At 42.3% G+C, this 11,954-nt stretch overlaps 1 pseudogene; it reads right to left on the bottom strand.

The window, feature by feature from the left end:
* Positions 1-3,011: 3,011 nt before the first annotated feature.
* On the bottom strand, positions 3,012-3,416 carry LOC128402538 (elongin-B-like; annotated as a pseudogene).
* Between the last annotated feature and the right edge of the window lie 8,538 nt (positions 3,417-11,954).

Here is an 11,954-nt window from a genome sequence, read left to right as displayed (position 1 = left end):
TCCACAAACAGTAGTGAACAGAGCTCAGATGAAGGCAGAGCCGTGAGACAGTGAGACAATGCAGGCAGAAGAAAAAGGCTGGAATGGACCTACAGCTTCTGCCTGTGAAGAAGAAGAAGGAGGAGGAGGAGGAGGAGGAATTTGGATTTGATATCCCGCTTTATCACTACCTGAAGGAGTCTCAAAGCGGCTAACATTCTCCTTTCCCTTCCTCCCCCACAACAAACACTCTGTGAGGTGAGTGGGGCTGAGAGACTTCAGAGAAGTGTGACTAGCCCAAGGTCACACAGCAGCTGCATGTGGAGGAGCGGGGATGTGAACCCAGTTCACCAGATTACGAGTCCACCGCTCTTAACCACTACACCACACTGGCTCTCCCCCGCTCCTCCTTACTCCTTGTTCCTTGGCCCCCAGTTGTTGTTTTTTTAAAAAATTAGGGGTTGACTGAACACACCCAGCACAATCTCTGTATCTGCCTATGCTTGGTGGGGCAGCAGTCAAGCACTCCACCTCACAGGTGTTGCCTCTCAAATGAAAAATTGCTCTTTCCCAATACTGCCTACAAAACAACCCTTAATTCTTGGAGATGAGAAGCCCCCTCACTTTCAGTCATGGGACTTTTTAAAGTATCAGGATGGAGCACAGCCACTCACCAACCAATCACCATCTTTGGCTGTATGGGCTTACTTTGAATTTCATTAGGTTGGTTCCGAAAGTATTCGTGTCTGTCCTACATGGAACCCATACTGAAGTGTACAAAATTATGATAAGATATTTGGGGTATATAACTCTTTTCTGCGTGGGACATTATAATATAGAAAATAGTAATTCCTATCACATCTCTTATCATTTGCATCTTAGAGTTGCCTTATGACAGTATTCACTCTGGTTTTGCAAGAGTGAACAGGCTGAAATATCCGAATCAGCTCTTTGTTGTCTGTGAAAATGATAGGCTGGCTTCAGTGGAACGCTAGCCATGTCTACTCAGAAGTAAGCCCTAGTGAACTTAATGGGGCTTGCTCCCAGGTAAAGGTAAAGGTAAAGGGACTCCTGACCATTAGGTCCAGTCGTGGCCGACTCTGGGGTTACGGCACTCATCTCGCTTTATTGGCCAGGTAATCAGGGTTAAATTGCAGCCCAGACTAGTTGAACATAGTCCCCACTGAAATCAGTGGGACTTAAGTTGTAAATAACTTGTTGCATTGATTTCAGTAGGACCTAAGTTAGTCTGGACCCAACACATTGTGTTCACAGTCCAACTGTGGGCACAATCAACTTAAGCCCTGTGGCTGAAGTACAGCCTCCATCAATTTCAATACACCTTACACAGAATGTCCATGTAGACTATAGGGAAAGGAATAGAAAGTGCAGTCAAATGTGTTTGGTGAATTACTGTACAATAATTTGTGTTTTAGACATTTATCGTGAGGCTCTCTGGCCTGCTGTGGAACTGTGTTTGCTTACTGTATTGTAACATACTAATGCTTCTTTCCTTCAAACTCCTAAGCTACTTCATTGCCAACCATCTCAAGCGCAAGCTAGGATCACTGCACTCCCAGGGTGTTACACCAGCTTAGCAATAGGGGTCAGAGCTAAACAACCACGTTCTGAGCTGCAGCATTATGGCAGCATGCAAAGGCATGTATATCAAAGTGGGGAGGAAACCCTCTTTTATCAAAGTTTTTTTTTAATGACTGGTGAAATATAAGGAAGCTTCACATATTATATATAACAAGAGGCTTGAAATATTTGAACAGTTATTTTAAACCGGTTTGTCACTCACTCAGATTTTATTAGGTGATCACAGACTCTTTAAAAACAAAAGAAAACAGATCCCTGGCCAACAAACAATGTCTCTCCAAGAGTCTACTCCCCAGTACTAAGCTTGGGTCATTTTTGCAATCCTGCCCGTGAAGGCAAGCATTGGCCACTGGAGCGATGGCTGTTTGGTGCCCTGCTCACAGAATGAAGTCAGCACCAGGTGAACCCACCTAGGGACTGCAAAGTCTTTTTTTGTGCTAGAAGGATACCAGACTTTTAATTCTTGATCTGTGGTTTTAATTGCTGCTTAACTTCTGCCATTGATGATGACAATCATTGTATTTCCTGTCACCCTTCACCACAAGGCCCCAGGGCAAGTTACAGCAAATGAAAACATAAATAAAAACGATAAAAAGCAACCCTACCCATAACCTCTAAATCAATAATCTACACGACACATTGCAGGGAGGGCACCAAAATCAACCCTTCAATTTTCAAAGGCAAGAGTACAGGCTATAGAGATGGAAATGCATAGATCCATAGATGCAAATATGTTCCCCACAATATTTGCCTTGACTTCTATTTGCTTGAAGTCATGGAAATCTTTCTTTCATTTCTTCCATATCACATCTTTTCTTTCTTTTCTAAAAAAATTAAACGCCTTTGGAGCGTTCAAAGAGGGAATACCCTGCATTTATTTCCAGGAAAGCAGAAGACTAACCTGGGATTTAGCTGTGAAGGCTACTGTAGGCTACAAAATCTGCTGGAGGGTGCAGGATTTTCTCGGTGTCACTATGAATAAATCATCGGTAACACTTTCCCTCTTTGACGGTGGCAGGTAATGCTCAGGGAGAGTTCTTGCATTTGTCAAAAATGGGACTTTTGCAATGAGCCTTCAGCCAAGCAAAAAGTGTTTTGCAGCAGCTGGATTGACATAGGCTCTATCTTCTCTTAGGTAGATGGTTGATCCTGTTCATTTGATACAAGGGCATACCTACAGTGCAGCGAAATATAACCTTCATCATATCCTTTCTGGCACTTTTTAAAAAAACAACACACCAGCTGAGCTTTTATTGTTTCCAAAACCAAAAATGAAAACATTGCTGTTTGAAGAGTGGGGAGGGGCTTGGAAGGAGGTGTGGTCTTGTTTGGAGAGGGGCAGAATAGAAGTAGAACCTGGATTGGATACCTCTCTCCACGCTGGAGGGTTGGGGAAGGGAGGAGCAGCTCGCTCCATCGCCCTCTGGCTCTCACTGCACCACTTGCTCATTGGCGCTGCTGCCAGAGTCCTGGGGCTTCATCACGTCTGGGAGCATGGGGGTGGGCTGGAGAAGGGATCAATGCGGAGGGGCTCAAAGGCACCACTGGCTCTGAAGGCCAAGCCAACTGTCGCTGGGGCCTGAGCTTGTGCTGGCTGGCTGGTGAAGCCACGGTCTCTGCTGTCATCAAAAGCTGGCCATCCTTGTATAGTCTTTGTTCTTCTGGGGGGGTCTCTTGAGAATCCCCTCAACAGCTCTTTTCAGTTCATACAGCGTACTGGACTCCTTGGCGTCTGTGAAGATGGCCGTGTTGCTACGTCGGATCAGTAGAAAGGCATCCATCTCTGTAGCTGCAACCTCAGCCCAGACCCCCCAGAGAGGAAAAAGCAGCAGAACCCTCAGTATCCCAACATGCACCTCCTTTCTGGCACTTTTGAATGCCCCCCCCTCTGTTCTTTCTCTGTAATCTAGGCAATATGTGATGAGAAAGAGGTGGGCTTTGGCAAATATTCAGTTGAATAATATCTGGCTGGTCAATGACAAGTAACTGCATTAAAAACAAAATGACAAGGAATATACAGTGAAAAGAAGAACCTTTATTTTTTTTTCATTCAACAAGTACCACTTAATAGTGTAGGCACAGAACCATTCCTTTCACTGGAACGTTTGCCCCGGGTGCCAAATTTGTAGGAGTAGATCACCCAGCTGCCTGGCCACTGAAGTACATGGAAAAACAGCACAATGGAAGGGAAGCAGTTTGGCAGGATACATTTCACAAAAGGTATGGGCAGCAAGGGCATCTAGAGGCACAGACAGATTACCCAAGAACTGACAGAGAAAGGGAAAGGGAAAGGGAAAGGGAAAGGGAGAAAACCCAAAGAGGAAGAGGGAGGAAAGGGCAAAGCTGAGTAGCAGAACGGAGAGGAATGGGTGAGGCTGTCCCAAGATATGGAGTAAAAGCACAAATATATCTTGGTGGGGTATACGGGAGGGCACATCAATATGTGTAGAATTAGGCTTTGCAATGTGGTTATTTGTTTAATTTATTTATCTATGATAAATAAACATAAACATAAAGCTCTACAGAGTAAATCATAAATCCATTAAAAGGGTGTGGGAGGGGGGCTACACAAAACAAAACAAAAAGAGCCACTCCTCCAAAATTTAAAACAGTTGTTAAAAAACAAGAGGCTTACATTACCTGAGTCATTTTAAAGGTTAGGCTATGCTAAGCCTTTAATGTTTATGTGGGTTGATTTTCCTCTGTGCGCTTTTGTGCACTTTTATCCATACATGAGCACTTGCAATTTTATGCCTTTCCCTTCAGTTACTATTTCCCCTCCCCTTCACAAAGTCCTGGAAGTACAAGGTCTTTTGCAGACACATACATGGTTCTTTGTTTACCTGTGTACACACGTCTTTATAAAAATTGTGTCATCTATGGAATTGAACGAGAAAAAACTTCCGGAAAGGCAAATGTTTCAATTAATTAATTTTATTTTCAAAATACATGTTTTTTCCATTTGCCAGTTTTGCACAAAACAGCTGTTTGACAAAGGAAAATATATCTCTGTGTTGTATCTGGCTGAGCTGCAGCAGAGAGACAAAGAGCAGCCAAGCTCAGGAGAGTTCCTCTGATCTCCAGACTTTCCCTGGCAACATAGAAAGCTGTGGTGCAGTTCAAAGAAGAAAATAGCACTATGTTTTACACACAGACACTAGGGTTGGGCGGCAACCTCACTTCAGTTCACATTTAAAGGTAATGTCACCTAATTCATAGTTTCAGAAACAATATACGAAGCAAAATATTGCCATCCTCCAAAATTCACACTTCTCCGAATTTGGTAGTACATTTTTCCAGCCAAGTCGTATCTACAAAAATGCATTTATTATGAAAAAGTGTGCATAGAAATCAACATATTGTTTAAAATAATATACACAAATGCATTCTATTAAGAAAGATGGCAAAATATGTATGTTAGGCAAAATTGCATACATAAATGTATATATTGGGAGCAATTATTTTTAAAATAAGCCAAGAGGGGAGGCGCATTGCTGCCAACACCATCAATATCACACAGATGAGCAAGGGCTCCTCAAGAGTAAGTAAATACTTATGAGTAAGCTGGTCATCACATGCAGAGCAAATCTGCTAGCAACAGGGATGGCTTGCAGCTGTGAACTTTTGCATGATACACTGAAGATTTAGGTTGTAAATCATTCACTATTCATAGTAGAACTATTTATTAAATTTATACAGTGGTAGCTCAGGTTAAATACGCTTCAGGTTACATACGCTTCAGGTAACCCAGAAATAGTGCTTCAGGTTAAGAACTTTGCTTCAGGATAAGAACAGAAATCGTGCTCCGGTGGCGCAGCGGCTGCAGGAGGCCCCATTAGCTAAAGTGGTGCTTCAGGTTAAGAACAGTTTCAGGTTAAGAATGGACCTCCGGAACGAATTAAGTACTTAACCTGAGGTACCACTGTACACTGCCCTTCATTGGAAGATCACAGGATGGTTTATGGCATAAAAACACCAAAAAATATGACATAATAACAAAGGAAACAAGAATGCCCTCCCTCCAAACACACATAGAGGGACAGTATGCTGGAGCATCTTCCCATTAGATTTCTGACTTGTGGGCTCCTATCACCTAAGTGGTCATTAGAAAAAAGAAACCCTTGTTGGGCATTTGGGCCTTTTACTGTTTGTGAACCATACTTCTTGTGTTGCTCTTGAGATTTGACCTTGGACTGCTTCTTGACCTTGCCTCTTGGGCTCCTCCTTCATTCAGACCCTGGGCTACTGTAAGGTTCCAATTCTGGGACTGCTGCTCCTAAGTCTCCACTGCTCTGCTTATTTGCCAGCTGAAGCAGGACACAGAGGCACTGCTAGGTAAAGGGGCCCCTGACCATTAGGTCCAGTCGTGACTGACTCTGGGGTTGCGGCGCTCATCTCGCTTTATTGGCTGAGGGAGCCGGCGTACAGCTTCCGGGTCATGTGGCCAGCATGACTAAGCCGCATCTGGCGAACCAAAGCAGCGCACGGAAACACCGTTTACCTTTCCGCCGGAGCAGTTCCTATTTATCTACTTGCGCTTTGACGTGCTTTTGAACTGCTAGGTTGGCAGGAGCCACTATTGGCACAATTCAAAAATGGTAGAGGGTTCTGTAGGGCTTCAAAACCCTGGTGAACCTGTTTGGACAGAGACAGCAGAATAGAACAAACGTGTGTGTCCTTCACAGAAAATGTCCCTTTCATAACATCTTCAACTCATTTAAAATCTATGTTTTGTCTCCAGTGTTTTTGCCACAGGCAACAGCAGCTGAGATTATTGCTTAAGATTGTTGTTTAATTGTTAATACCCTCCATTGCTCGTGTTACATTGAGAGCTCCCGCAAAAGAAGGGCATTGAAAAATTATTTTTGGCTAACATGAAACAAAAATTAAAGATCTGGTTTGCTTTCTGCCCTGATGCAACTTTAAATCAGCTCCAGCTTTTAGAGCACAGTCCTCCAGATGTAAAATCCAATGTTTTATTCATTTAAATTTATGGTTTTCACGTAGCTCAATTTGGTACAGTTCACAAACTTCACACATGTTTGAACAACAAAAAAATGCAGGGTAGCACAAAAATAAATGTGCTTCGTGTAATGTTTGCCTTATGAAATATGTTTTATTTCAGATACTAGAATGAGGTCACTGGTCTGGAAAACAGACAGCTAAGCAAACCAATGAATAATATTATATATATAGCAAATAAGCTATTTAAAAACATTTGTAGCATGTTTCTTCCCTGAACAAGAATACAGCAGCCATGAGCGCACAGATTGTCCAATGACACGACAGAAATTTGTTTCTTCCTTGGCCCACCTCTAGTGATAGATGGTGCCCATTTGGAACTGGTGGGGAGGAAGGCAGGGAAACACACTGTAGGCGCAGCCAGGGTCAATGGCAGGTGCAATCACATCCAATGACAGGCAGAGCCAGCCAAGGGTGTGTATTAGGGCTGTGCACTGGATTTGACTGAGGCCTGAGCCCAATCAGAGAGCTTTGGGTGTTGGACAGTGATGGATGGCTGCAAGTTGGGTTGGACAGCCCAGAGTAATTCATGGCTCTTAGTGGGTGGGGCATCAGGCAGGAAAGCAAAGGCAGGCAGAGCAGGGAAACCACACAAATAGGCCAAGCCCTATCTAACCAATGATTACTTCTTCCTAGGAAGAAGTAAGCCTGACGTCGTGGTTCTTCTTCCTGCCTTATGCCCCACTCTGCAGGATCAATTCCTGTGCTCAACGGCCACTGAGTGGAGGCATTGTTCCTGTGGGGTGCCAATGCTGCTTCACAAGCAGCTTTCTTGCAGGAAAATCATGTGCTCCTTCGTCAGCAGCTTGCTTCCCTTGTGTGCCCCTTGAGAAGGAGCAACACCACACAGGATCAGATCCTTCAGCTTACTAGCTGGTAAACAGAAGAGTCCAGTCCTGCTTGGTGCCCCTCCTGGCTATACTTTTAAACCCTAATGAAGATCAAATTGTGGGGGGGGGAATACCTTAGACCTGTCCCCTGAGTTTCCTCAGGAACAGATCTAGAGGGGTGGGTGGTCCCTAGGGGCAGGTTTAGAATCATTGAAAAAGCCTAACCTAAAAATCAAAAAAGAATTTCGGATAGAGTCAGGATATTCCAGCCTACAATCATTGGATCCCACATGTTATCCGCAAATCCAATGTGTGGTTGTCTGCTAAGAGAAGTTTGCCTGGGTGCGGTGAACAGGCAAAGTACAATCCATGATCCTGAACTATATATAGGCTCTGCACACTGAGTTCTCATCTGAACCATCCTCTGTGCCATTCTATTTTTTTGTAATAGCATTGCCAAAGTGTTTTATGGCCTTTTTATCCTCGCAACAACCCCATAAAGTAAATTATGGTGCAATGTTAGCAAAACAACAAAAAGAACAACACCAGTACCTTAAAGACTAACAAATTTATCATGGTGTAAGCTTTTGAGGACTAAAGCCCACCTAATCAGATGCATCACTCTTCGCAATCCAATCATACATTTGCTAGTCTCTGAAATGGTACTTGGCTATTGTTTCATTTCTGCTGTAAGCCACGACTAGCTACCTTACCCCTTTGGTTGAAAGGATATCAGCAAAACATTCCCAACACCACATAATGAGCTAGTAACAGAGAGGAGGGTCTTTAAGTTAAGTCTCCAGATATTGTGGTCTCCAGATATTGTGCTTTTTAAAGGCATGAAGACAAGGATGCTCTTGCCAATTAGCTAACAGTGCAGACAATATTCTACCCAATCAAAGGGTGATGTAGCCTAAGGGGCTTAATGATTGGCATCGCCACCTCCTACCTGAAAACCACAGCCTCCCCTCATGGAGGAGACATTTCTAGGAACTATAAGCCTCAAAAAATAAATGGCATGAGCATTCACTGAGCACACCTGCCTCACCAAAGAGGAACCTCTGTATTTATTTAATCGGGTGATCGCATGACAGGTATCCTTTTTATAAACAGTATGTTGTACCATCACCACAGTAAAAGTTTTTGGCTGGATTAAGCCAAAGGGCTATCTAGTCTAGCATACTGTTCTCACAGTAGTAAAACAAGCAAACACACACAGCTTTTTTAAAAAAATGAAAGAAAATCAGGAAGGGGTTGGCTATAGGGGTGGGGCAAGGTCAGCGGAGTGGTGGTGGGGTGGCCTGAATTGCCCTCCCAAAATGTGTGTGTGGGGGGGTGTTTTTCTTTTTCTATAATTCTTTTATTATTTTTCACAATCAGACATTGTCTTCACATACCATAATGAACAAATACAATAAAAATAAAAATAGAAAATAAAACATTTTCATACCATATTAAATCCGTACAGTGGTACCTCAGGTTAAATACGCTTCAGGTTACATATGCTTCAGATTACAGACTCCACTAACCCAGAAATAGTACCTCGGTTAAGAACGTTGCTTCAGGATGAGAACAGAAATCGTGCTCTGGCGGTGCGACAGCAGCGGGAGGCCCCATTAGCTAAAGTGGTGTTTCACGTTAAGAACAGTTTCAGGTTAAGAACAGACCTCCGGTATGAATTAAATACTTAACCTAAGGTACCACTGTATTTTGGGATTCCTCCGATCCCTTGACTTCCCTCCATTCCCTCGCCCGATTCTTTTATTTTCTTATGTTGTATGTGTCTATAATTTTCTTAATATCTTTAAATATTTCCAAACATTGTCCTTAATATTATAAGTGGTTAAAAAAACCAAAATCCTGCTATTGTGTTACTTCTTTACAATGCTTCTGTAAATATGCAATAAACATTTTCCACGTTTTTCTCATGTAGGGAGTAACCAACCAGCACATTTGCAAAGCGGATAAATTGTCGTTGGTAACACACATACAGAGAGAGAGAGAGAGAGCCATCAAGAATAATACAGCTTATTTATTTATATTAGCTAAAATAGAATGCTTATTTCAAACCTAGTTTTAGCAAGGGGAGGAGTCACTGCATGTGCCAGAGAAGGCCTCTGTGGGCACCTGTGTGCCTTTGGGAGTCCTATTGGAGGCCCACGCTCTAGTACATATCTTTGGATGGACTCAGTTTGAACCACTTCACAGTGGAACAGTTTCTATCATGCTCTGCTCTCAGGCTTTAGCAACTGCTTCAGGAAATGTGTTGGTTATCTGATCATCCCATTTTGAATCAAAAGCAGCCCTGTGCAGCTAATTGCTTTCAATTTATAGCTTTGTCCAAGTTTAAAGAAGGATAAAGGTGACTAAATCCGTGGGAAATCATGTTATCTTTGAACAGCAAGGGAAAGGATAACAATAAGGATTTGGAAATGCTTAATCTCATATATATTTGTAGGTGGCTGTCAGGCGAAGGAAATCTAACAAGGATCAGTTCATTTTCACTACTGGGTTTTTCACACGCTCCTGGGAAGTTGCTGAAATTATTAAAAAATATGGTAAATCCTAGTAAGTAATCCCTCTGTTTGACAAATATTTTCCCCTTACCTTCTAATTCTGTGCAGATGTGGAAGGGATACAGAAGGGGATTCTTGTATATTTGATCATTATTAAAATCTGGGATTTTTACATTTTTTTGACTTTCTGCCACCTATTGGTAATTCTAGGTGCTGAAACTGCACATTGCCGTAATATGTGTAATTCTGACTCTAACCCACATTGCAGTCCACTTCAGTTAGCCCATTTATTAAATGTTCCTTTGTGTACAGAAAGCTGACTGAGCTAGACATCCTTATGGATCAAATTATGTCGGAGGGAGGGAAACACCCAAATGTTTGAATAACATGATAGCTTTTCTGGCAGGTCCAATTACAAGACAAACGTAGAGACTGTTGATTACCATTCATTCCATTAAGAATTCTGAACCCTTACATCTTGCTTTTCAATTTAATAGGAACTTCATATAAAATTGTAGTAATTGTTCATGATGGACTCTTGTGCGGTAAACACATTCATTTAGAAAACCAAGGAACATTCCCAAGTTACTGAAACTTTAGATGCTAATGATTTTTCCCCAAAACAAGCAACTGAGTCGAATGGACTCGAGTTGAGTCTGGAATGAATTTTAAGTACATATCCCTTAATCGCTTTGGAGCTTATGTTGTATTTTGTAATAAAGAGAAGGCAGTTCTTTTAAAAAAACAATAATCCTGAAGCAGCAATGACTGATGCCTTTTCAGCTGGACATCTCACTGGTTTGGGATTGAAGGGATATTACCTTCCCCATCTGTTCCCTGGTGTATAAATGCAGTAATAAACATATACATTGCAATCTTTTCTGCAGTTCCTAATGTATGCTTAATGCCACTTCAAAGTCCTCCTGACAATGGAATATGGCCCTGATGGATCAAAGGCAAAGAATGGCCAATTCATCAGTGCTTATTACTTATAGAAAGGAAAGAAGGGTAATCTTCCTTTGAAGATTATCTATCGGTGTGAAACTTGAATCTAGTAAACAACAGATGACAGACAGTTTTGACATGTGAGGCTGATTACCACCGCTGAGAAGTCATTCCATGTTTAAAAAGTCACTGCAAGCAATGCTTTGCACAGGTGCACATGCTGTGAACTCCTTAAAGCTGCATCTCATAGGTGACAAGGGCCCAAATGGATCACTGGAAGTTTCAGGAATGTTTTTGACAGAAGTATCCAGGCTGCTTGGCAAGGTGATTATATCTGTGCAGGTTTCAATGTTCTTTGGGCAACAGTTGGAGAACCCAGGCAGCTGCTTTACAAGCCTGAAACGAGGCCTTGTTTTGAGGTAGGTTCTTCTCCCTCAGCTATCAGAACCATCTGGAGAAAGCACCACACATGGTTGTTGATGTGCTTTATTGGACTGAGGGGAAAATCACATGGGGAAGAGGAGAGAGAGACCACAACACATGTTTTTTTCTTCTGTGTGTTGCTTTTATCCAGCTCTAATCCAACTGAGTAACTGATACAGCCACTGACACTGATTAATAATGCCAGGCATGTACTTAATTTACTGTTGAGTAGGAATTACCCATTCAGATTTTTAAAAAATTGAGATGGGAAAAAATGAATAACAAAGAAAGGAATGTATTTTTCATTGCAAAGCTTCTACGGTACATCATAAGAAATGCTCTCACGTGCTGCACAAGAAGACCAGGTCTGTGCACTGTCTCAGTCTGTAGGTCTTGCTGAAAGTTGCTTTGCCACAATATAAGACTGCAGTGTTTAAAGCACATCCCCTCTGCCAAGAATTCTGGGCCCTGTAGTTTACTCCTCACAGAATTACAATTCCCAGCAGCTCTTAACAAACTACAGTGCCCAGAATTCTTTCAGAAGGAAAATGTGCTTCGAATGTGGTTTCCAGTTGTAATGTGTACCCAGCTTAAATACATTTGCACATGCCGGCACTTGCTTCTGTCATTAAGCAAT

This window comes from Podarcis raffonei, chromosome 1 (assembly GCF_027172205.1).
Source record: "Podarcis raffonei isolate rPodRaf1 chromosome 1, rPodRaf1.pri, whole genome shotgun sequence".
NCBI lineage: Eukaryota > Metazoa > Chordata > Lepidosauria > Squamata > Lacertidae > Podarcis > Podarcis raffonei.
The sequence above is the reverse complement of the archived record's forward strand: the minus strand, read 5'-3'. Positions and strand labels throughout refer to the sequence as shown.